At 35.8% G+C, this 21,859-nt stretch overlaps 1 protein-coding gene across 2 annotated transcripts in view; it reads left to right on the top strand.

Moving 5' to 3' along the window:
• SOX6 (SRY-box transcription factor 6) overlaps positions 1-21,859 on the top strand; it is a 380,340-nt gene that overhangs the window by 105,793 nt on the left and 252,688 nt on the right. Inside the window, exon 1 of one of the 2 annotated variants that reach the window (XM_074918733.1) lies at positions 7,254-7,333. The exons of the other annotated variant lie outside the window; for it this stretch is intronic. The gene's annotated coding sequence lies outside the window, so the exon portion shown is untranslated. Of the gene's footprint in view, positions 1-7,253; positions 7,334-21,859 lie in introns of those variants that run through there. 2 annotated transcript variants of the gene reach the window in all.

The following is a 21,859-nucleotide window of genomic DNA, read 5'->3' as shown; positions in this document are numbered from 1 at the left end:
GTACCTGGACAGCTCTCTAGCTAGTAAATGTGAAATGATGCAGATAATTTGCTATCTAAGCAGCTCTGATCTTAAAGCATGAATTCACATTCTGTGTAGGCTACTAATGCAGATTTTATTACTTGTTCACTAAAAGAACATTGGCATATTTAATATATTTTAAGAAACAAATAGAACTTTTGGGTCTATTTGCATTGTGCATATCAATGCAGTAGCCATCGCAAAATACTTTTAAAATACACTGTTAGGATGAATTCTACAAATCATAGGATGTGCACAGCCACAAATAGAAATAATGGGAATTTTCTGACTGAGTTTTAAAGGATAGAGCCACCTATCACTTTGCACAAAGTCTGTTTTTTATTAGATGTTAGTGTATTTTTTTATAAATAAATTTAGCAGTGTGTTTTCTGTCTCACAGAGGTGGTTTTATTCAGGAAAAAATAACAACTAACAGGCAGCCAAGGAACACTAGAGGATGATACATGTGTCTGTGAAAACAGGTTCTCATATCTTAAGATGTGATTGTTTTGGCATAACAGAAGTTAGGTTTGAACAAATAAATAAATGGTGGTACTGGCTGATGGCAGCAATACCTTGAAGTTGTAGAAGACTGTTGTGAAGTTCAGCATATTTTTAACTAGATAGAGTACTACCACATAGTTAATTTTATTAACATTTTGTTTATCACGATTTATTTACCACCTTTTAAGCAGCTCAGGTGTTTGAGTGTTAAGTAAACTGAAATGACTATCTTCGCAAGTAAGTTTATTTTCCCTTTTTATGTCGTTTCAGTGACTTACATGGACTTGTGTTAATATTTTCAAGGGCAAGAGGTCAATTTTTTTTTTTTTTTCAGAATTTGGACTATTGTGAGGGAGTGTAGTGACAACAGCATGGCAGAATCTGGCCTGTAACGTGTAAAATAGAGACAAGCAATACAGAGCGTTGACACGTGGGTCTGAGAATTCCTGGAGAGGAATTGAATTGTTCTTTCCATTGACTAGTGGTTTTGGGGGCATTGGGATTTGGAATCACACAGTACCTTATCTCTGGACTGATGAACTTTTAAGTAAAACATAATGCAATAAGGGATTAAAAAATGACTGAAAATCCCCTTTGCAGTCGTGTTTGTCAAGTACTGGTGAATTAAGGATCACTTGGAGGGTGGGAGACTTCTGCAAATGACCAGACATTGAGGCCAGCACAGCTTCTCAACGTCTCGTCCAACTTCCTACTACTGTGACCTAGGAAGAACTCTGTCATGCTCTGCTGGTATGTTTGGAGGAGGCTGGCTCGGGATCTTTATGGCAAAGATGTCAGGTTACAGATGAAGCCTTTTTTCTTAACTGTTTGTAAGGAACAGGTCAAGTGGGGTTAATCTTGACTGCCCAGCTAATTATTCTGGACTTTTCAGGTAGGCGTTCTTTGCGGTGCTGAACAGCAGTCTCTGCTGCTGTTGTTTGAACCCAGCGTTGGCACTGTCAGCAAGGTTTTGCTTCTTTGTTGGTATCTTGTTTTGTCTCTCTAGGTACCGTGTGCCATTTCATCTTGCCAGCGATGTGGAATTTGTGACTGCAAAGAATTGGGCCTGTGTACAGTTTAGGTGGTGCAGAAGACTTAATGAATATTTGGGCAGCTACAGTTTCAAAAAAGGAAGTCACTTACGATACGTTTTGACACTGGGAGATTAGAGTTCTTTTCTTCTGAAATTTTGTGTGAAGTGAGTAAGTGCGCTAACACTCAAGTATTCAAAAAACCAGAGCTTTCAGTACCATGAGGTTTAAGAAAATGTTTTCTAATTGGTTTGAGACTTTGAAGTCACATTATTAGACTTTCTCCTGTAGCATATTTTAAGAAAATATCCCAAGACTTGTGGAAAAATGTTGAGATTTGGCAGATCTAGCTTAATTTTGTGCGTTTAGTGAACTTGTTACAATAAACGGTAAACTGGGAAAGGACAAATATATACCTTTATCTGGGGTCTTTTGTTACCTTTCTGTGAACAAAGCACAGAAGCAGAATTTTTCACAGCAAGTTGGGGCTGGCTCTTTTGAGATTTACAGAAGTGTATCTGTAGTGTCTGTCTGAGAGGGTAAGAATTTTCCATTCCGTGCTTTTCTCTGTGCCTGGTCCAAGTATCACCTGGCCCGTGTTGGTTTCAGAAGTTTTTCTCTTTCCTTATGGTGTCTGAATGGGCACAGACTTCTTTCCAGTTAACATACAACAATCTCTTGTGCTGACTACTGAACTCTGATCTTTGGCTGGATGCACGCTTGTTTCTTTAAGCACATGTGGTGCAGAGTAGGCCTGGAGTTGGGTAATTCATAAGAGCTGACTATTATTATTACTACTACTTGAAAGGGTCTGTATTATTTTGCGCAGCAGTGTGGTCACCTGGCAGCAGGTCATTAGCATTTTAGGTTTCTTTCCTTCACAACAATGCACAACATGCTAATTAGAGGGTTTTGAAAGCTAAGCAACCTGTTTTAAAATCAGACATTTTAATTTGCTGCTTTAATGGCTGTATTATAATAACTGGCTTGGCTCGGGGGAGAGGGGGAGAGAAGCACTTCTCATGTTCCAGTAGCAAGGCCCAATATAACAGAGGCTGACAAAATTAAAAACCTTATAATGTGACCTTTGCCTGGGATAAAAGGCTGTTTCATAACAATTTCCTTTTGTTCTTTGTTTAAGCCATTACTCCAAAAGGAGCCTCCGATTAATCTAAGTAAATGCATCATTACAGTCCTAATCCATGTCCTTCTGTCAGTGTCTGTTTTAATTAAATAAGAAACACTAGCAGAAAGATATCACGCACAAAGCTGTGATTGGAGAAAGAGGGTTGTTTGATCAGGGTGAGATTAAAAAAGGCTTTACTGTTTTGTCCTTTTGCTCTAGATGCCACAATGTAGGTTAAAGGAAGAAAACTTGCCTAATAGTTTAGCACATTGCTCTCCATTACAGTATTAAAATAACCAGATTTACCAATGAAACTGTCCCAGACATCCAATTAATTATATCCAGAACATTCACAGACAAATGGTATGGCAACTTGGTTTGAGTAATTTGACACATTAATGTGTTTGTGACTGTTTACGCAGTTGGCCAGAAATTGTATTCAAGTTTTTTATATTAAATAAAGCATTGAGTAAAATTATTGATTGATTTAGGTAATTTCTTTCTCTTAGTACTTGTGGCTCACAAATTGTAAACATGATTTATTGCAAGCCTCTGATTTTTTAAAAAATATTTTTATTTCTCACAAAATCAAGATAATTATTTTAAAGCGATGAAGAATCCATTTAATGAATGTTATAATATCTAGCTAGTTAATACTGCTAAAGCAATACATATGTAAGAGACTCTTCCTCAAGGTAGTGTTTCAGGATCCCTGTGGTGAGGGTTTTCTCCCATATCCAGGCCATTATTTGATGTAATGAAAAGAGAAAGTGTGCAACACAGAGATTGTTAATTAATTTAGCCTAACAAGATGAAGATAAATGAAGCAAAGCATGGATTGAATGAAGCAAGAGGTCTTATTTACAATTTAATACTTCTTTATATTAGGCATTTTTCAATTTACAAAAGAAAAGATCCTGAGTTTAAAGAAAATGTGTTCTGTGAGTACATGCGAGACAATTTTACATAATGTGAGCAGTTCTAAGGACTGCTGAAAATACCTTTTGGGTTAACCTTTAACTTTAAGTTTTCATCCCCTTTTTTTTCCTTTTCACATTTTTTTTTCTCATTTCAATTTAAAATATGTTGATAAGAATAAGAAAAAATTAAAACCTAAACTTTTCCCCATTGAAATAAATAACAGAGTACTAATGGTACTCTTGCAAGCCCAAATTCTGTTGTTTCTGATTGTTTATAATCACCTAGTGTCATAGCCTATTTTTGAGCAATTTCTTTGTAGAAAGGTGCATTAAGAGTGGTAAATATAAAAAATACAGTAAGACATGATTTTGATTTCTCTTCCAAAGTGTAAATCTGTTATTGCTTATATGTTTTCAACTATTCTGTTGCAGTGAAATTTAGGACAGGAATCCAGAATGATGTTATTCAAAAATGATTTTATGTAACAGAACTAAGATTTTTGATTTGGGGGAATGTTGTGTTTTGTTTTGTTTTGTTTTTCCTCAAGGTTATGTTTATATTAAACTTTTGTGAAAAGGTGTAGATTTTAATTTCTTATAAATTAAAAAACCACCAAGGTTAAAAGACATTCCAGAGATTTTAGATATCTCTTCCTCCCAGTCCCAATTTTAAATAAAGAATATCCAAATATAAGTTACAATTTACATCAGTTGAGCCACTACCTCTCAAGGTATGTTATTCAGTTTCTCAACTACAAAGTTTAGGGTATAATTCTACAGAAGAGGTGAAGACAAAATAAGGTCTGTCATTTTTAATATCTAATCAACTAACCAGAAAGAAGTCCTGTGTTGTGACTGACTTAGGCATCCCTTTATCAGTTTGATTTAAACCCAGATTTCTAAATGATGACCAAATATATTAGGTTTTTGTTTTGTTTTTTAATAAAACATCTTCCTTTTTACAGATGAATTGAGTCTGTCCACTATTTGACCTTCTGTCATGATTTCTGTCTGCAAAGGGGAATGCCTTCCTTCCTTTTGCAGTAGCTAGACAGTACAGTGTTATCTAGTGTCACTACAAGCAGTGGTCTCTACAAATAGCATTATTATGGCCCCTATGTTTTTATCTTGGGGGTCATGAACAAATCCATGCAACTGCTTCTAAAGATTTCAATAAATAGGACTTTTTATTCAGACAATTGCCTTTTATATTACTTTTAAACAAAACTACTAGTCCATCAAGAGTTTCAAAAGGAAAACAATTCTACAGAGTGCTGGTATGGCAGCACAGACCAATCATTATGGCACCCATTCTCCAGTCCTTTATTTTTCAAGTCCACAACAATAGGTTGTTGATTCAATGGACAAGACCAGAACAATTAAGTTCTCTGTTTAGCAGCAGTGCAGCATTTTAATGCCCTCCTCTAATAATGGTCTCATTATTGTTATTCTAAGACTGGGCCTCAGGAGGAGGAATATTTGCTGGAGGTACGTCATTATTTTGCAAATTTCGATTAGCTCATCATGTTGTCTGTACTGTGAAAATCGTAGCTAATTAGGGCAGTCAGTTAGACTACCAGCTTTTGAGCTTATGAGTTAAAAGGTAGCACACTTGATAGGCCAATGATGTGAAAAAGGTGGTAAAAAGGGGGATTAGAGCTGTTGCCTTAGTAACTCTAACTTCCATCTGTGCGGGAACAATGGACCTGTGTTTCTCCTCCACCTTGGTGTAAAAATTGGTTTTGTTTCGAAAGGACGGGGCTTTTTATGACAATCTGGAATTCAGCCTAACAGGGTGTAGTTTTAGTTGTTAGGAGAGACCATTGGAGGATAGGAAAGATGAAAGGTCATGGCGAGCTCCAAGGACATGAAAGGTCATTGTCTCTTATAACAATAGTGGATTGTTTTGTCCCGTTATTTCCAGCCAACCACTCAGTCAGGTGATAAAAGAGATACCACCAGTTTAGTCAGGTGGAACAGGAGGGAAAGATAATGCACCTTCTAAAGAACAAAAGATAACTATAATTTGCCTTTATTAAACAAAGTTGCACTTATTTGTGACCATCCTCTGAAAAAGGTTGTTTACTGACTTGCTATTCCAGCCTGCTTTGTTCAGCACTGCCTCTGTAGGCCATCACATCTCTGGGAAGCAATCCAATGTGTTAGAAAATGTTGTTTAAGCTTTCTTCCCATGAAGAGGAGCCCCCAGGAGTACCACTGATGTGATACTTAACAATAAATTCAGTTGTTGTAGCTTTCTCACGTTATTGGTGTTCTTAAAAGGTTTTCCTTCAAACACACACAGAATAAAATTAACTATAAATATGAAATAAATTTGCTTCAACACTTTATAGCATTTTATCATAAATTCTACAGCACATGTTATAGAAAGTTTACAGCAAGCTGTATTAGGTGTTACAGAAGAGAGAGCAGTAGACAGAGAGCAGAGACCTACAGTTGTGTAAAAACAGATTTGCTATAGGACTACTCTTACACAAAGGGAAACAGAGAAAGTCTCTTCTGTGCTCTGCAATAACTTTTGGAGTCTGTCCCTTTGTCTAAGGAAAAAACAAAAGTGCTGCAGTATTATTTAATAAAACAGCTATAGCACAATTTACCAGGAAAGTGAATAGAACTGTCATCACTTATATTTTTCCTAAAGCATCCAAACCCCCTAGTTATTTGTTTCCAGGAGGAAAAAAAAACAAAACAAAACAAAACAAAAAAGCCTTTCTTACAATTTCTTCATTTCTGCAGCATTATGCCTCGGTCATCCGTGCAACAAGTTACTTTTTTCTTCCACTTCCCTCTGTCCACAATCAAAGCACATCCCAGGGTACATCTAACATCCCCCAAACAAAGACAAGTTTCTTTAGGTCAGGATTTCCAGAATGTGTCACCCTTCTCTACTAGAGCCCTAATCCCCTTTACTAGGTTTAAAATTTTTTACTCGTTTCACAACAGAACTGCCAAAATTTATTGAATACTTATGAAACTGATAAAATGTATGTAATTAGCCACAATTACCTTTGAAAAATAAAATTACATTTAGTTGTTATGTATCCCCTCTTAAACTGTTCTGACCTTATTTGAACTCCCCTTTTTAGCTATTCTGGGCCCCTCTTATCTCATTTTTACTCCTGGCCACTCTTGCTCTTGCTTTCTGGCAACACAGATGGATGGCCTTGCGCTAACTGATAACTGTGGTAATTTCTCAGCACACTATTCAATAATAAAAGATGTTATTTTCAGAATTCAGCAGGCGTGTGTCATATTTACATGTACGCTGAAGATGAGAGGTTGAGCAGTAGCTTCATGGGAGTGAGCTGCCTTATGAGCCACTGGACTTTACAGCTTTCAGTTTGTTGATGCACTGGTTTACTGGCTCTTAGGTTTAGTAAGTAGTCTTTGAGAGAAAGAAAGTCTTCTTTTAAGTATTTATAAGCTTTTAGGTTTATTAAGATAATTAATTATTACACTTTCTCATTAGCTAGCTATTTAGTTGTCATATGTTTTGTTATTTTTGTATTAAAATGAACTGAACATTGCAGGCTGCTTAGTTCAAAATGGGAGACCTGCAAAGGGTTAACCAGCAGAGAAATACAAATGAACTATCAGGAAAGTTGATTATTAATCCAGCAAGAGAGAAAATATCCTTCCAGTTAGCAAGAATTAGTACCTGAAGAGCTGATAATATTGTTCAGGCTGTCGGTGTGGAATGGCAAAACCAGGTAAGCTAGACATCTTCTCACAGCAATAAATTATTTTCTTTCTGTTTTTCGTTGTAAGGAGAGTTTAGTTTTAAAAAGAATCTTTGTTGGTTTACTTAAACTATCGGCATATGAAACTATGTCTGTTGATCCTTAGTTTCCTCACATGGATGGAAGAAATTAAAATTGTGCTTTAAGTTTGGTAAGAAGATATGTTTCTAAGCTGTACAATGTATGTGACTGTGAAATATTGTAACAATTCTTTACTAGTTTCTGGTTAAGTGTGAGAACTGATTACAAAACCTGAAGAGTCCTTCGTAATTGCTAGCTAATATATTACGTAAGTCTGTCTTTAGTTGTGCTTAACCATATTGTGGAGGTTTACAGAAACTTTTATGTCGCAGAGCTCTTTCATTCAGCATTATTAGCCTTCAGTTTTCACACTGTGTGGATGATTTATTCAAGTTTGTTTTGATATTGTGAACACATTTGTGTTCATTAAAAAACTTTTTCTGTGGTGTTTCAAAAATCTATGATCTGGGGTTAGAAGGAAATGGATGTTTGGTAAACACACCACTGTGTTTATACAGAGAAATGCAAACCAAACCATTAGATCAGTTGAATATAATCTTCTTATAATTTTTGTACTTTTCTAAAGACTTAAGGCTCTGTCTTGGGAAAACTTTTGAATTTGTCTGTTATATTTGTGCTGCTGATACTAATCAATAGGTAAGATAAACATTTATTTTTTCAGTGTAGTCACTTTAGTTTATTATGAGACGTGTAAAATCTTTAAAATAATGGTCTAATACTGTAGAAATTAGAAAGTCTGTATACAGTATTTAATGACTTTTCCTAAATTGTGTGCTGTTCCTTAAATTAATAGCATTTAAAAAAAAATCCTGATTTGCTTGTTGAATGGAATTCAATATTCATATGATGTTACTACAATATCTTTGTCGGTGGAAACGTTTACTATCTCCAGATTTTAACCTGTATCTGTGAAATAGCCTGAAAGCTACATGAAAGGGATTGTGGAGATACAAGAATGAAAATAAAGGTAAAAACTGAAAGTAACCCAAATCTGAAGGCTGAGCCCCTGCAGAAATTTAGTTCTATGTGGTAACCTTTCATGAGCCATACAGAAAGGAAGAAACCTTTTGATTTGGAGAATGGGATTAAGATATGGCCTATGGCAAAGGAGAAATAGAAGGAAAGGAAGAAGAGGCAGTGAGGAAAGTGAAACAGAGAGTGGCGTTTGTCTGACAGGTTTAATTGTTTTGTGTGTGACTTTGGCCTACTCGAGCAGAGACAGCTGGTGGCCAATTTTTCTGAAGGGTGGCTCATCACATTAGAGTAAATTGAAATCCTAGAATTTGCTGATGATGGAGCTATCAGGGCAACAAATGGTGGCATTTTGGAAGCTATGCTAAATATTCAGACATACAGAGAGGCAAATAACTTCTTGTGGCACATTTTATCTGAGTATTTTAAGGAGAATGGAGGGGACAACAAAAATAAGCTGCTTTGCCTGAATTTGAACAACAGCATCTAGGATAGAGCAAGAAAACCAATGATGAAAAAATTATCACACAGAAAATGATATATGTAGAAAAAACAAGATCGTAATTAGTGGAGGAAAGTAAGAAACTGATTAGAGAAATCCAGATGTTTAAGGAAAAAATGAAAGTTAAATTAGATATGTTCTTCTAACTAGTATTGGAGAAGAATGCTTGCTTCAGAATGGGAAAGCTAAACTTAAAATTAGAAAAGAGCTGGCAACTTGAGTTTAGCTCAACTGTTTTCCTGCACGAGTGACTCTTTGGAATGCTCTGCTTGGAACATCATCAGGAACAACTAGTGTAGTGCTGTTGAGGGGAAAAAAAACCCAAATGAAGCTCAGTGTATGCTTATTTGGAATCATTAACGTGATTGTATTACTTATGTATGTACTAACCCACAAATTAGACAAATTGGTTGGATTTTGAAGTAGTATTTCAGGATTTATTGTATTTTGTATGTCTATGTAGTTGACATCTGAGCTCTAGCACTGTACTGGTTCAACTGACAGACTTTAATAACCACTTTAAAATTTATTGTAAGTATTAGCTTATTGGCAGAATCCTAAATCTTCAAATACCACCTGCAACTGAAGAGAAACATTCTTGAACCCCCAACGTAAATCAGTGTAAATTAGCTGTTATTTAATTATTATAATTTATTTCTGATAAAAGTAATACTCTTTAATAAGAAATGGAAACAAAAGATATCAAGCAGAAACTGTCTTTTTGTGCCTATTCAAGTGACTCATTTAAAATACAATAATATCATAGTGTAGCCTGTGAAAAAAGTCCCCGTACAATTCAGTTCAGCATGGCTCTACAGCCAACATGATCCCTGCTTTTGTGGCAGTTGTAGCTTCAGTTGCATATAAAAAAAAAAAAAGGGGGGGGAAGAAAAAAAAAGAACAAGTTGGATGTGTCTGCAATAGATTGATAAGAACGTCACTTGATTTGGTAGAACTAATAGTTTGACTGAGCAGGGTTTTCATGTTAAGTAGAATTGTTGCATTTTCTTCAATGAGACTGTGTAGCTTCCAGACTGTTTAAAGGCTTAAGGTTGAGAAGTGATGTATTTCCAAAGGTCTCTGACTAAGTAGACATACATCTGGAAACACAGCTGCAACTTAGGGGAGGCTGCTGAAGCAGTTAGCCTGCAGCAATCAAGCCATTCTTGTCACTACATGGTTGGGACAGTAAGATGAGATGGTGGGTAGGGTGGAGCATAAATATCTATACGTTGCTTGATTCTTTACTTTATAAAAACCTGGTGGTAGTCAGCAAGAAGCTTGTCTACAGAAGCAGATGGCCAAAGCAAAGGTTGGGCCAGGTTATTTTTGTTCCTTAGACCACACCTTGTCTGTGATGACAGTACTGGAGAGAAAATGTGTTTCAGTTCATTAGGAGCTCAGTGAGGCTATATGGATAACACTGAAGTATTTTATAAGATTCAGTGTAAAGCTGCGTAGTTCAAGGAAGCTCATGTCTTATTAGCTATGGCTAAGGTCAGTTATCCACACAATGAGGGGGAAACTCTTTCATAAACAAGTAGATAAATATGATGCAGCTGGTGCTTAGTTGTGCTTCAGGCTGTTATATTACCAAAAGTGCTCATGAACAACTCTGGCTTTTACAGAGTCCTTACGGAGCATCAGCAGCTTAGAGCGGTCGGATGTAAAATTACAATGTTGTGTAATAAAAAATGATAAATCCAGGGTGAACTTGTGACTTTGTACATAGGTGTCTATCTCTACAAGATATTAAAGGGAGAATACAGAAATATTAGAAGTCTCTTTCTGAAAGAAAATAAATTGCAAAATCTTAGAACTGATAAAAATTTTAAACCTACCTACTCCAAACACCTGAAGAAAACAGGCCTAGTGTCTTGTGGGTTTTGGTTTCAGCGCAAGCTGCTAAGTGTCCCGTGTTTCTCAAAAATGCCAGTGAGGTGCATAGGTGTTCATTAACACTTGATCCATGTCTGATAATGCCGAGAGAAATCTTAAGTAAGACTTCATTTTGCCTTTGGGACTAGCATTTTTACTGTCTTATGGAAAATAATTACATTTTAAACAGCTGCAAAGAGAGAAGAGCTTGAAGAGTTAAATGAATCGTGCTGCCAGAGGAAAACATTTTTTTTCTTTCCTTTTTTTCCTCATCAGAAGTAGGAGTTACATGTGTTCCTTATTACATCCAACATATTCCAATGTTTTTTTTAAAAAGACATACTCATGAAGCAGTGTATTTCTTGAAGACACATTACTTTATTTTCAGCTACTAAATCCTGGAGCAATCAAACATGTGTCATTTTTCACCATCTGAATACAGTTCTGTGGTAGTAGTGAATGATAGTACATAACATCCATAGAACTGTAAAATGTAATCCCCTGACTGTCTTTACTACACAGACTTTGGTTATATTTTTATAGTTGCTAGAGGAGAATCTGTTGGTATTTCTTCCAAAGATAGTACAAATCAGTATTTGTGTAGTTATTAATTATTCTGGAGCCTTTAGACCAAATGTTTTAATTGTAGTAAAAAAAAACCCCACAAAAACAAACAAACAAACAAAACCCACACCAAATTTGCTCTAACTGTATTCACCCAAGTTTGTAAGAGCCGAAGGACAGTAGATTGACTGTTGTCCCACAAATGGGTCTGTTTTACTAACCAGACTGATGAGACTGTGATGTGCAGGTGTTCAGTGTAGGAGGCAAACAGTAGTGTTCAGAACAGAGCGGAGATTTGTCAGGGCGCTTCTGCTTAAATAGGTCAAACCAACCAGATTCCACTGTGCTGGGAGAAGGCCAAAGCCGGGCACTTCAGCAGCAGCTATAATGCACAGATGCTACGACTACTCAGTGACATCCTTTTGGCCTTTCTACCTCTGGACAGGGATGGATGATGCAAACAATATATAACAGTTTGTCTGCTATCTAGTAGTTTATGTGCATGTGCAAGTTTCCTGTCATTTTACAGTGGGGGATCATCTATTTAACCTTAGTGAGAGTTGCAGTAGGCAACTCGTGACTGTTTATTTTATTTCAAACCAGAGTTTTCATCGTGACCATACTTGTTTAAATCCAATTTAAAGACATTTGTTCTACTTCCCTATTAACTTGGATTTTAAAAAAGCCATATGTATAAGCATACATCCCAATTTTTGCATGAAAAATGTGAGCTAAATCACAAATGTCTTTTGTCCTTGCTTTACCGGGGTAAGCTTTTAGCGTTTATTGAGGTAATATATATGGTTTACCAGTGTTTATGCTGAACCTTTCTTGTCTGTGATTTTTCAATAGACTGCTTTTTCTTTGAAAGAATTATTTTTAGTATGCTGTTGATTATTCTTTCTTCTTTCTACTTTTCCCATCGGTTGTAGTCCATTTAAAGCTATCATCATGTTACAGAGTACAGATTTGAGGGAAAGCAAAGTAGCTGCTAGTGACCCCAGGACAACTGTCTGGTAAACCTGATTACTAATCTAGAGTGTTGTTTAATGTGAAGGCCAAATAAAACCCTGCAGGAGAAAAACATTGTTTTGTTTTAAATTTCTATTAGGAAGGGAACTGCTCTATTATAAGAAAGAGAATAATAACTCTCCCTTGCTTGTCAGGATTCAGATCTAGGCATTCAGTGCATATTTGTCTAGACTTCCTATTTCAAAGAGAGAGCTAAGTTTTGGAATTGATGTCAAAGTTAACCGAAACAATAATCAGTAATAGCAGTTTTTTGTTTTGGGGGGGGATCAGATTCAGCTTTGAGCTATACTGCTACAGTTCTGAAGTTAGTGTATGGACTTCATTAGGGTTATTCTCTCCTGCACCCTACAGCTGTGACATGTAATCGAGAGTTACTGTGTCCTCTGTCTCCTGCTACCTGCTTTTAGCTGTTTGTAGCGAGCAAAGAAAGAAAAGAAGTGACTACTTTATATGCTAGTATCGATAATAATTTTTGCATTGTATGAGAAATGCCATTTTCCCATTTTTCTAAAACTGATGTTTTCAGGGAATAAATGAGAAAGGGAGCTTGGTGACAGCAAATAAATTATTGAGCCTTTTTCTGAATGTTTTTTGAACTATCACGCCACTAGCCTTTAAGGGGACAATCAACATGCCTTAGGTGGTAGATGATAATAGAAGTCATAGGAACAAAATTGCTTGCACGTTTTTGACAGCATAGAGGCATATGTAGAAAGAATGATTTACTTTACTTCACCTGTACTAGTGAAACACAACTAATTTTTAGTTGAATTTTAATTCATCAGTGGTAATGTTCTGATTTTATTTCTGCAGCTCCAGTAGTGCAGCAACTGTTTTAGTTAAAAAAAAATGTGCCTGTATGTCTGAATACATCTTTATAAATTATTAAAAGCACATAAAATGAGTTGACTGATACCATCCAAATCTAGAGAGACTGAACCACACAGTAAAGAATTGAAAGAAAAAACAATATTTATTGTTGTTAAAAAATATATCACTTTGTGAACCTGTAGAGTGGTTTTTAGATCCAGACTGGGAAGTGATCCATGCTTTAGAAAATTTGTGAGCAAATACTGTGACCCTACAATAGGATACACGATGTCAGTTATTGTAGTCCTTGTTAGTAACAATTACCTTAGTGAATTCCTTCCATATTACATATATGTGTGTCTGTCTGAACAACATATAGTTATATGCAGGTTATAGATCTTTTTATCTACATATTTATGTGTGCATATAAGCACACACACATGTATTTGCATACAAGTTCATTTTGTCCATTATTTTATATGTATTGCTGCATATGCAAATATGTACACTTATTTGCATAAATATGTATGTGAACATACACACGCATCTGTCCATTTATGGCCATTTATGTACATATAGTAATACCCTGTGTCATTTTCATATTAATATTAGGCACAGAACTTCACACTTATATGTATTGTCTATCTTATATATACACATCATTCTACTTTCAGACATGATGTTCTGGAATTTAGAGGAGTACACTGTCAGCGAAAATACTGAGAATTAGTGATAAAATCAGTGATTAGAATGTTTATGAGTCTTCCAGGCTATTGTTAGCAGTTTATTTACAAAATACATGTGTCAGTTCTAGCATAGCAATGGACCTGTAACCATCCTGATGTTCTACCTTTCATTTTCAGGATTTCTAGTATTAATCAGGTAGAGAATTGGACATTGTATGTACTTATTATCTAAGATATTTATAAAATTGCTTTCACAGATTATAGACATCATGTCATGTTCTTTGCCAACTTGATTTTTTTTTTTTTTTTTCCCAGGGGTTTAGGGGAAAAGGCATAAGAAAATCAGTTTCCTGGCAGTATCTGTGGTATTACCATGCTCATGATCTTGATAAATCGCACCATGAAGTGCTTGTGTCCCCTAATTTATGTGGTAGTCTGGAATGTAATTCCTTTTCTTGTTGCTTCTGTTGCCTTCTGTGGAATACCGTAATCATTTATCGTGATGCTATATTTTGAAACTGAAAATGAAACTAATCAAAATAGTTTTTGGATGCTTATTTAGGTTTTTTTTAAAGCCAGAAAATATATTTTAATAGGTTTTATCTAGAAATTTTTCCTATAAGATTAAATGAGTATTAATTCTGTTTTCTAGTATTAATTCTACTTTGCCAGTCAAACGTCTTTAGTTAGAGCGTTTATCGCTTTTCTGTCAAATAAAAGGTAGCAAAGTACACATACTTTACAGCTTGAACATATATAAAACATTTTGTTACACCCTTGAAGTCAGGGGACAGGTGATCAACCCCAAAGTCACTTCTTTCTGTTTATATTTTGAGTGACCTTTTTGCTGAAATGTATTTGTTCATACATTTTTAAAAGTTCTTATAGTAGATGGCCCTTAATCTCTATCTGTCCATAATCACACAGAGAAATACAGTTGAAAGTTTAGAGAATTGTAATCCTTTGTTGCCAGTAATTTTATGTTTAGAACATTTCCAGGTTGAAAATCACATATTAAAAAGTGTTATAGCATGTTGTATCCTACATCAGCTGTTGATGAATATAAGATACAATATAGAAATATAAACGCATTCATTTAATTCTCAAGAAATTTTATCTGTGATGATCTAAGAGTGTGGATAACTGAGTGAGAATCACGTTGGCCATTGATTACACCATTTACCTTATTACCACTGTCCTTTTGATGTAACAAATTTCACTCTCACCAGTTAACAAGCTGAAAGTTTCACCTCTTGATATAGATATTTAGTACTGTCTTGTATACAGAGACTAAGACTTAAACCATATTTTATTATGGAGCCCCAAGACAGAACTTGCCCCTGTTTTCTGATCAGTATATTCTGCCCTTTTTTCCTTCTTCTTTTCTTGCTACTCTAAGCAAGTGATAAATGGGTATGACCTTTTTTTTTTTTTTCTGTAGTTGTTGCTATAAAAAAATCCTTACCTTAATGCACCAATATTTTTCATAATAATACCATTGATGGTTTTATTTTACTTTTTTTTTTCATACAATTTATGAAAGTACCAGTTTTCATTATATGGAGTATCGGAGTTTTTGTTTTCAATTTGTGTTTCATGGAAGGTTACACCATAAAGAACTCAGTTTATTTCCTCATAAGATAGGTGAGGCATTTGATGCAGCTTTTATATATAATTACAATAATAAGTTATGATCCTTCTCTGAATAAAGGGATCAGATACGGTATCTGTCCTGAGGAATTCCTGGGATTCATGCATGGCTGGTAAAGTTTTGCTATTGGCCTGAGATTATCAACCCATTTTATTGAACCACTGAGCACTTGTACATTTGTGTTCAGCAGTGACCTCGGAATTGTGGGCTGGTAATAAGGGAACAAGACAAGGGTGCCTGTATTCCATTTCAGTGTCAAGAGCTTTATTCCCACCTTGCAACTTTTTGAAATCAGTTCCATATATACTCATATAGGTAGTCGTTTACTCTCTACTAGGTGATTGTGGGGTCACTGGTAATGGTTTACCAACTTTACCATTTAAACTTGCAGATATGCTTTTCTCTTATATTGTGGTAATATTTAATACTACTTGACATAGCTGAAGGCCCAAGTCTTTCTCTGTAGTCTATGGAGTGTGTTGCTTTAGTTTTGAGAACCCTCATGAAGACCATTAAGCCTTATACAAGCATCTGCACTTTGCTTATAAATTACATACATCAGATTACAAGGTCAGGCATGTAGTTTTCATAGTTTAAAAATAATATTGGATCAAGATTTTTAATACATTGGTTTGTTACCTTATATCCTTTTGATAGTGCCATTTTTTCTCTCTGCTCTGTTACAAACATGGTGTAGTTATCTGACCTTTGTTATCCCATTGTTACAGTTTATAGGTTGATAACCATTCTATGAGCTATGAAGTGTGGACCTGCCCCAGCTGCATTCCCTGAAAGAAAGAGAAAAAGAAAAACAAGAAAGAAAGGAAAAAAGAAACCCCTCTCCTCTAACCATTAAATTGTAGAGTGATCTAGAGATAAAAGCAGAATCTCTTTTTTGCTTTTCAAATATTTGCCTGGCCTTCAAAAGGTATTTGCCTTTTGTGTTTACACTGGATTTATTTTTTTGGCCTACATGCAGAAAGAGAATGATACATTAAAGAATAATGGACAATAGAGAGGAAAATGCTCTCAGATTTCACATCTAGCCTGTATTTTCTACTTTAGGCTTATTTTTTTAAAATCTTGTCTACTTTTATTTAAATAGAAACTGCTGAGTATTGCAGAGGGTTGTAAATGTGAAAGTATCAGATGAAGTACAGTACAAGAAGATTATCTACAGGTTGGCAGGCAGTAATGAGAGTTGGCAAAGTGCCATTTTCTACTATGAACCTTTGGGACCTCAAGTTATTCCTGTGTGTGGCAGAACAATGTAAGGCTTCAAAAGCCAGTGTTCTGTCATTTACAGAACTGCTTTTTGCTGTTCTTGAAAGAGACAGGTGAGGTTTATGTCTGTAAAGCTGTATAAATCTTCACCAAGGCAAAAGGAGAGATGCTTTGGTTGAAAGCTGAGGTCTGTGTCACATCATCTTCAGTTCTTTCCTTCTGGATGGCATTAGGGCTTCCTTGGAACCTGCAGTGTTCCTCGTGGATTTGTTTTCATTGAAAGAGCAGGTTTTCAGCAAGTTTGTATAAAATATAATTTCACGTAAAAGCTCATATTCAAGGGAAGCACCACTTTGGGACAGTAACCTGTCCCAAGGTTATCTTCTCTGTTGCTCAGGTAGGTCACTTTGTCATGTTACATACTACTACCGCATCATGAAAAGCCTGTGATTTTGTTAGAGTGGGGTCATGAAATGGAGATGTTGCCCAAATCTGCTTACTATAATAATCAACATTTTTTGATGCCACTAACTTGAAAACAAACATGACCCAATGATTCAGTTGAAGTATCTTGATTAACGTGCTTTAAAAACATATGTATTTATAATATAAAAAAATATATTTTACCACACATATGTCATAAAGCTCTTAGTATGTTACAGTTTGTGAAAATTACAGTCAGTTAATAATGTGTCAGCTCCCCACTGTGTGCTTTGTTGGATACTGAATGGGTGTTACATGATTTATTTGCTGGATTTTGCAGGTTTTCTGTAGCGTGTCAGATGCCTTGCTGATTGCTTGGTGAAGCTTAGAGCATGGGCTCCCTCCTGCAATGTTTACTTTAAGTCAATCTATATTTGCTTAAAAGTATGACAGTCTTAAAATCAGATCATCTCCTCAACACTTTCATAAAACCCTTGATACTTTTTAGTCAGAGTATTGTTTGTAATTTAGATGTGCGTTCTGTGTGACAATCATAATTTTACTTCATATTTCTTAGAATTACAGGGAATGGATTGTTAATGAAACAAATATAATTTTGCTAGACTGATAATAATACTGCAAATTATTTATACTCTTCTCTGGGATTTGGGGAGGGGGGAAGATAATTGACATTTGTTGACATGGTCCATAATATAGTTAGAAGGATTCTCTCTCCTTTTACCACTTTCATTCTTACATATTTCCTTGACCTCCTCATGTCGTCTTGTTCTTTCATTAATAAAGAGAACTAATAGGCTATATTGATAAAGGTGAAGTGTTGTTTTCCACCTACAGATTTAGGAGGTGGGCATGCTCAGTTAAGTTTTAAGCTCTTTGTTTGTTACCTTTCTGGTGATTTTTTTCATGCTGTCTTTTAGGATTACAGCGGAACATTTCTGTTTAAATGTTTGCATCCATGTCCCACAGCGCACACAGGCTCGAAGATTAGTTAGAAGGTGTAGAAATATCTGTTCTAAAAAAGTGTAAAATCCTGAAGATGATGACTGGGGATAACAATTGTAGGAGTCTCAAGATGGCAAGTCATTTGAGCAAGGCATAGGTCTCTCTGGTGTTTCACTGTATTGGCCATATAGTATGGATCCTATGTCAGGGTAATATGGTTTAAACTGGATGGGTAAATTTTTGTGTGACTTCAAGAGCATCTAAGAACATCTTGCCTAGCCATTGTATTTAACAGGCGAAGAAAGCAAAGGGAATTTAGAAAAAGAGAAATTGTGTGAGTTGGTGATTTAAGAATTGAGGCACTTGTCTCATGCTAGTAAAGGTCATTCCTTTTGTAACTATAATGTACATTACTGAAATAATCTGTATACTTCTATGCTTGTGTGTACTGTCTTGAATGAGGTATATGTTTATAATTTCTGCCTTTCAGATTTAAATCTGTGAACACAGAAAGAGCTCTATGAGTTCTGGCAATAATGGTCCTATAATGCAGAGATTCTGAGAACTTCCTTGCAAATGGAAGGAGTCATTCATCTAACAAAACTGGTAGAGAAAGAAACTTGCCAGAGTTGCAAAGAATCATTTCTGTAAAGGTCATGTAGAGTAGATTAGACCATAATCAAAATATTTTTTGGACAGCTTGGGATTTTGAGACATAGTTAAGAAGGAGCATTGAGGATGGGTGTTTTGAGATGTATATTTCAGATCTACTACTTTGTCTTTGATTTATATCTCATGTGCAGTAAAAACATGCATATTGTGAATTATAGGCTTTAATTCCCTGTCTGGTTTCTACTGATACCATATGTCAGGACAGTGAAACTCAAAAAATTTTCATCTTCTCCAGGTAATTATTGGTGGAATTGTAACTCTTGTTTTCTTTCTGTTCCTCTTTCCCATTTTGTGTGTAATTATGTATGCATTGTAAGACTGGTAGCAATTTCTAGAATTAATATTGAACAAATATTTATATTTAATTTGTTTCCCCTTAATTTATAACTTCTCCAAACTCTTTTCTCTTAAAATTTACTTTTCTTGCCTTTCTTATAAATCTATCTTTGTTTTGTGTTGGCTTATTAGGGAATATTAGAGCATTGTGGGCAGTGTTTATGGAGCTATCTTATAAAGTGTTTCTTGTATGCAGAATGAAATGGTAATTTTCTTTCTGTCATGTATTTTCCCTTGTTTTATATATATTTGGTTGTAGTTGTATTTCTTTGTGGAACGTGTATAACCAGTTTTCACAAACAGGCTGGACTGGCAAAGTGCTGGGGCACCTCTGGGGAGCCCTGTGGTTCTGCAGGGAGTGATATAATCTGATAACATATTTGTTATCTGATAACATATTTGTTATATTCCAAAACTTAGACTCTTACATCTGGTCATTTTAATAACAGTTCTGGCAAATATAGAGGAAGTTCATCCAAAATCTGCTCATAGTGTATGACCATGCAGAAATAATTTCTCTGCAGCCTTTCAGTTGGTTTCAAATGATAGATTTCTGGTAGGTGCTGGGCAGATATTCAGACTGTCAGGCACGTTAAACTGTCTTTCACTGGTCTAAGCTTAACCTGGTCTCTGCACTTGTTTCAATGTGCCAACTCCAACTCCCTCCCTTCCCCCCCCCCCACCCTTTGTGCCCCAAACCCCAGTGCCTGGTAAATCCTCCTGGAAGAGCCCCAGGCATTTTGGACCCTGTCACTAGGCATTCAGAAGGAGGAGGAGTGAGAGTGGGTTTGTATCCTCAGCCCCTCTTTCAAAAAGCTGGTTGGTGTCAGGGCTGTTAGAGCTGGTGGTGTCTGGAGGGTGTGCCCTGCAGGAACCTGGGGAGAAGTGTGGACCCATTCCCACTGGTGATCCAGGAGGTCTGCCTAGTAAAGCTGCACCTTAAAATACCTTGAATGAAATCCTGATTCTGCTCTGAAGTCACTGGGCACTTAGGCATTAATTTTATTCCAGCAAGGATTTCACCAGTATTTTTATTTTGCAGCTGTAGTGGGCGGGGGAGGGGGGGGGGGGAACCCTGAACCAAGATGAATGTGACTTCACATTGTGAAATACATTCTCTGCTAGTATCATCCTTGCCTTCCTCCCATCTGAATAACTGTAAATGATGTTCTCTGTTAATAAGTGTGTACTTTGTCTAAATTGCATTTATTTTTCTTTTGACATACATACCATTTTACTATTAATCATCCTGTTCTGCTCTTTACTGTACAAAGACACTGTTGTGCTGATGGAAGATATTTAATCTTCAGTATGTTGTATTTTAGTTCTATTGTTGCTTTCTCATTTCTTTATGGAAAACCTTTCTTTCTTGACTCTTAAATCACGGGTAAAGCCCTTATTGAAAACATATTCTGTATATACTTTTTGCTAGAGAAAAAAGTTCTTTTGAGGTTGTAGGCTAGGCTTACACAAATACTTCACTATACAGTAAAAATTCAGAGGTCTCCTATATGTTATCTAAAGCTAGAAATATACCCAATTACTCAGCAGCACATCATAAAAGAGATGCATACTATGTTCATGTCTGTCACTGCCTTAAGTCATCACTCTACAGCCTTCTTTAAATTCTCTTTTTATTGAAACCAAGAAACAAAACAAAGACAAAAAAAAAGCAAAACCAACATCAATTAGATGTCAACATGACATCAAACAGCATAATATATCATAAAAATAAATGTACGATCTGGTAACTCAATGATTTCTGTCCACATGGCATTTACAGAGAAGTAAAGAAAAGGCAAATAGCTGCACATCTGTATTGAGAAAAATATCCAGTATAAAATTGGCCATAGTGACAGCCCTAGAAAGCTCTCACCAGAGATTACCCGGAAATAAATTACATGCAGAAGGGGAAGTGAGGTTCCAACAGTCTCACTCTTATATGTATTTAGAGTTTTGTACATTAAGCATTGTGCAGGTATATACATTTTTATAAAAATTACTTTAAGGGTGGAGATATTCTACTCGCTGGTGATAGGTCCAAGTTTATAGATGGGTGTGTAGTGCAACTGCATGCAAGGAGATATAAAAGTGCAATTAGGAAAAAAAAAATCTTTGGAAATAAATGTGACTATCTGTTGAAACTATTAAAATGAATACTGACTCCAAGCCTATTTCTATATTTGCTGAAAGATGTATGAAAAAGCCTCTTTGTATAAGTGCTAAGCACATAAAAAGCACTGAGAATTGGTTAAGTCTCTAAAATAATAATCTAGGAATTCTATTCATTATTATAGTAAAGGGCATCATAACTTTATGGTAAGTAGGGAAGGGTGGGAGAGAGGTGAGACTGTGTGGGTGGGAACCAAAGGAAGTAAACCCAGAAAGATCCAGAATCAAACACGGCCTCTGTTATTTGAATTTGTTGTTAATTTTCAATGGAGTGATAACTGCAACAGCTCAGCCTGAACTGCCTGGCTCGACACTTCCCTTTCTAAGGAACTTGGATGTGTTTCACAGCTTACATCTGGACAACAGGGTACAGGGAAAAAAGCCACAAGGATAGAGCACATATTCTCATAATCTCATATGTAGTAAATATAGGCATACACAAAAAAACATATATGCATTTATATATGTACACACACACACACGTTTGTGTATAAATCCACCTCCACATTAGGCTCAGTTCACAGATCTATCTTCTGTCTCTCCAGAGATATAAGAAGTTCTCTTCTGGA

Source organism: Athene noctua, chromosome 14 (assembly GCF_965140245.1).
Source record: "Athene noctua chromosome 14, bAthNoc1.hap1.1, whole genome shotgun sequence".
Lineage (NCBI taxonomy): Eukaryota > Metazoa > Chordata > Aves > Strigiformes > Strigidae > Athene > Athene noctua.
Note: the sequence above shows the minus strand (reverse complement) of the source record. Positions and strands in the feature narration are given on the sequence as shown.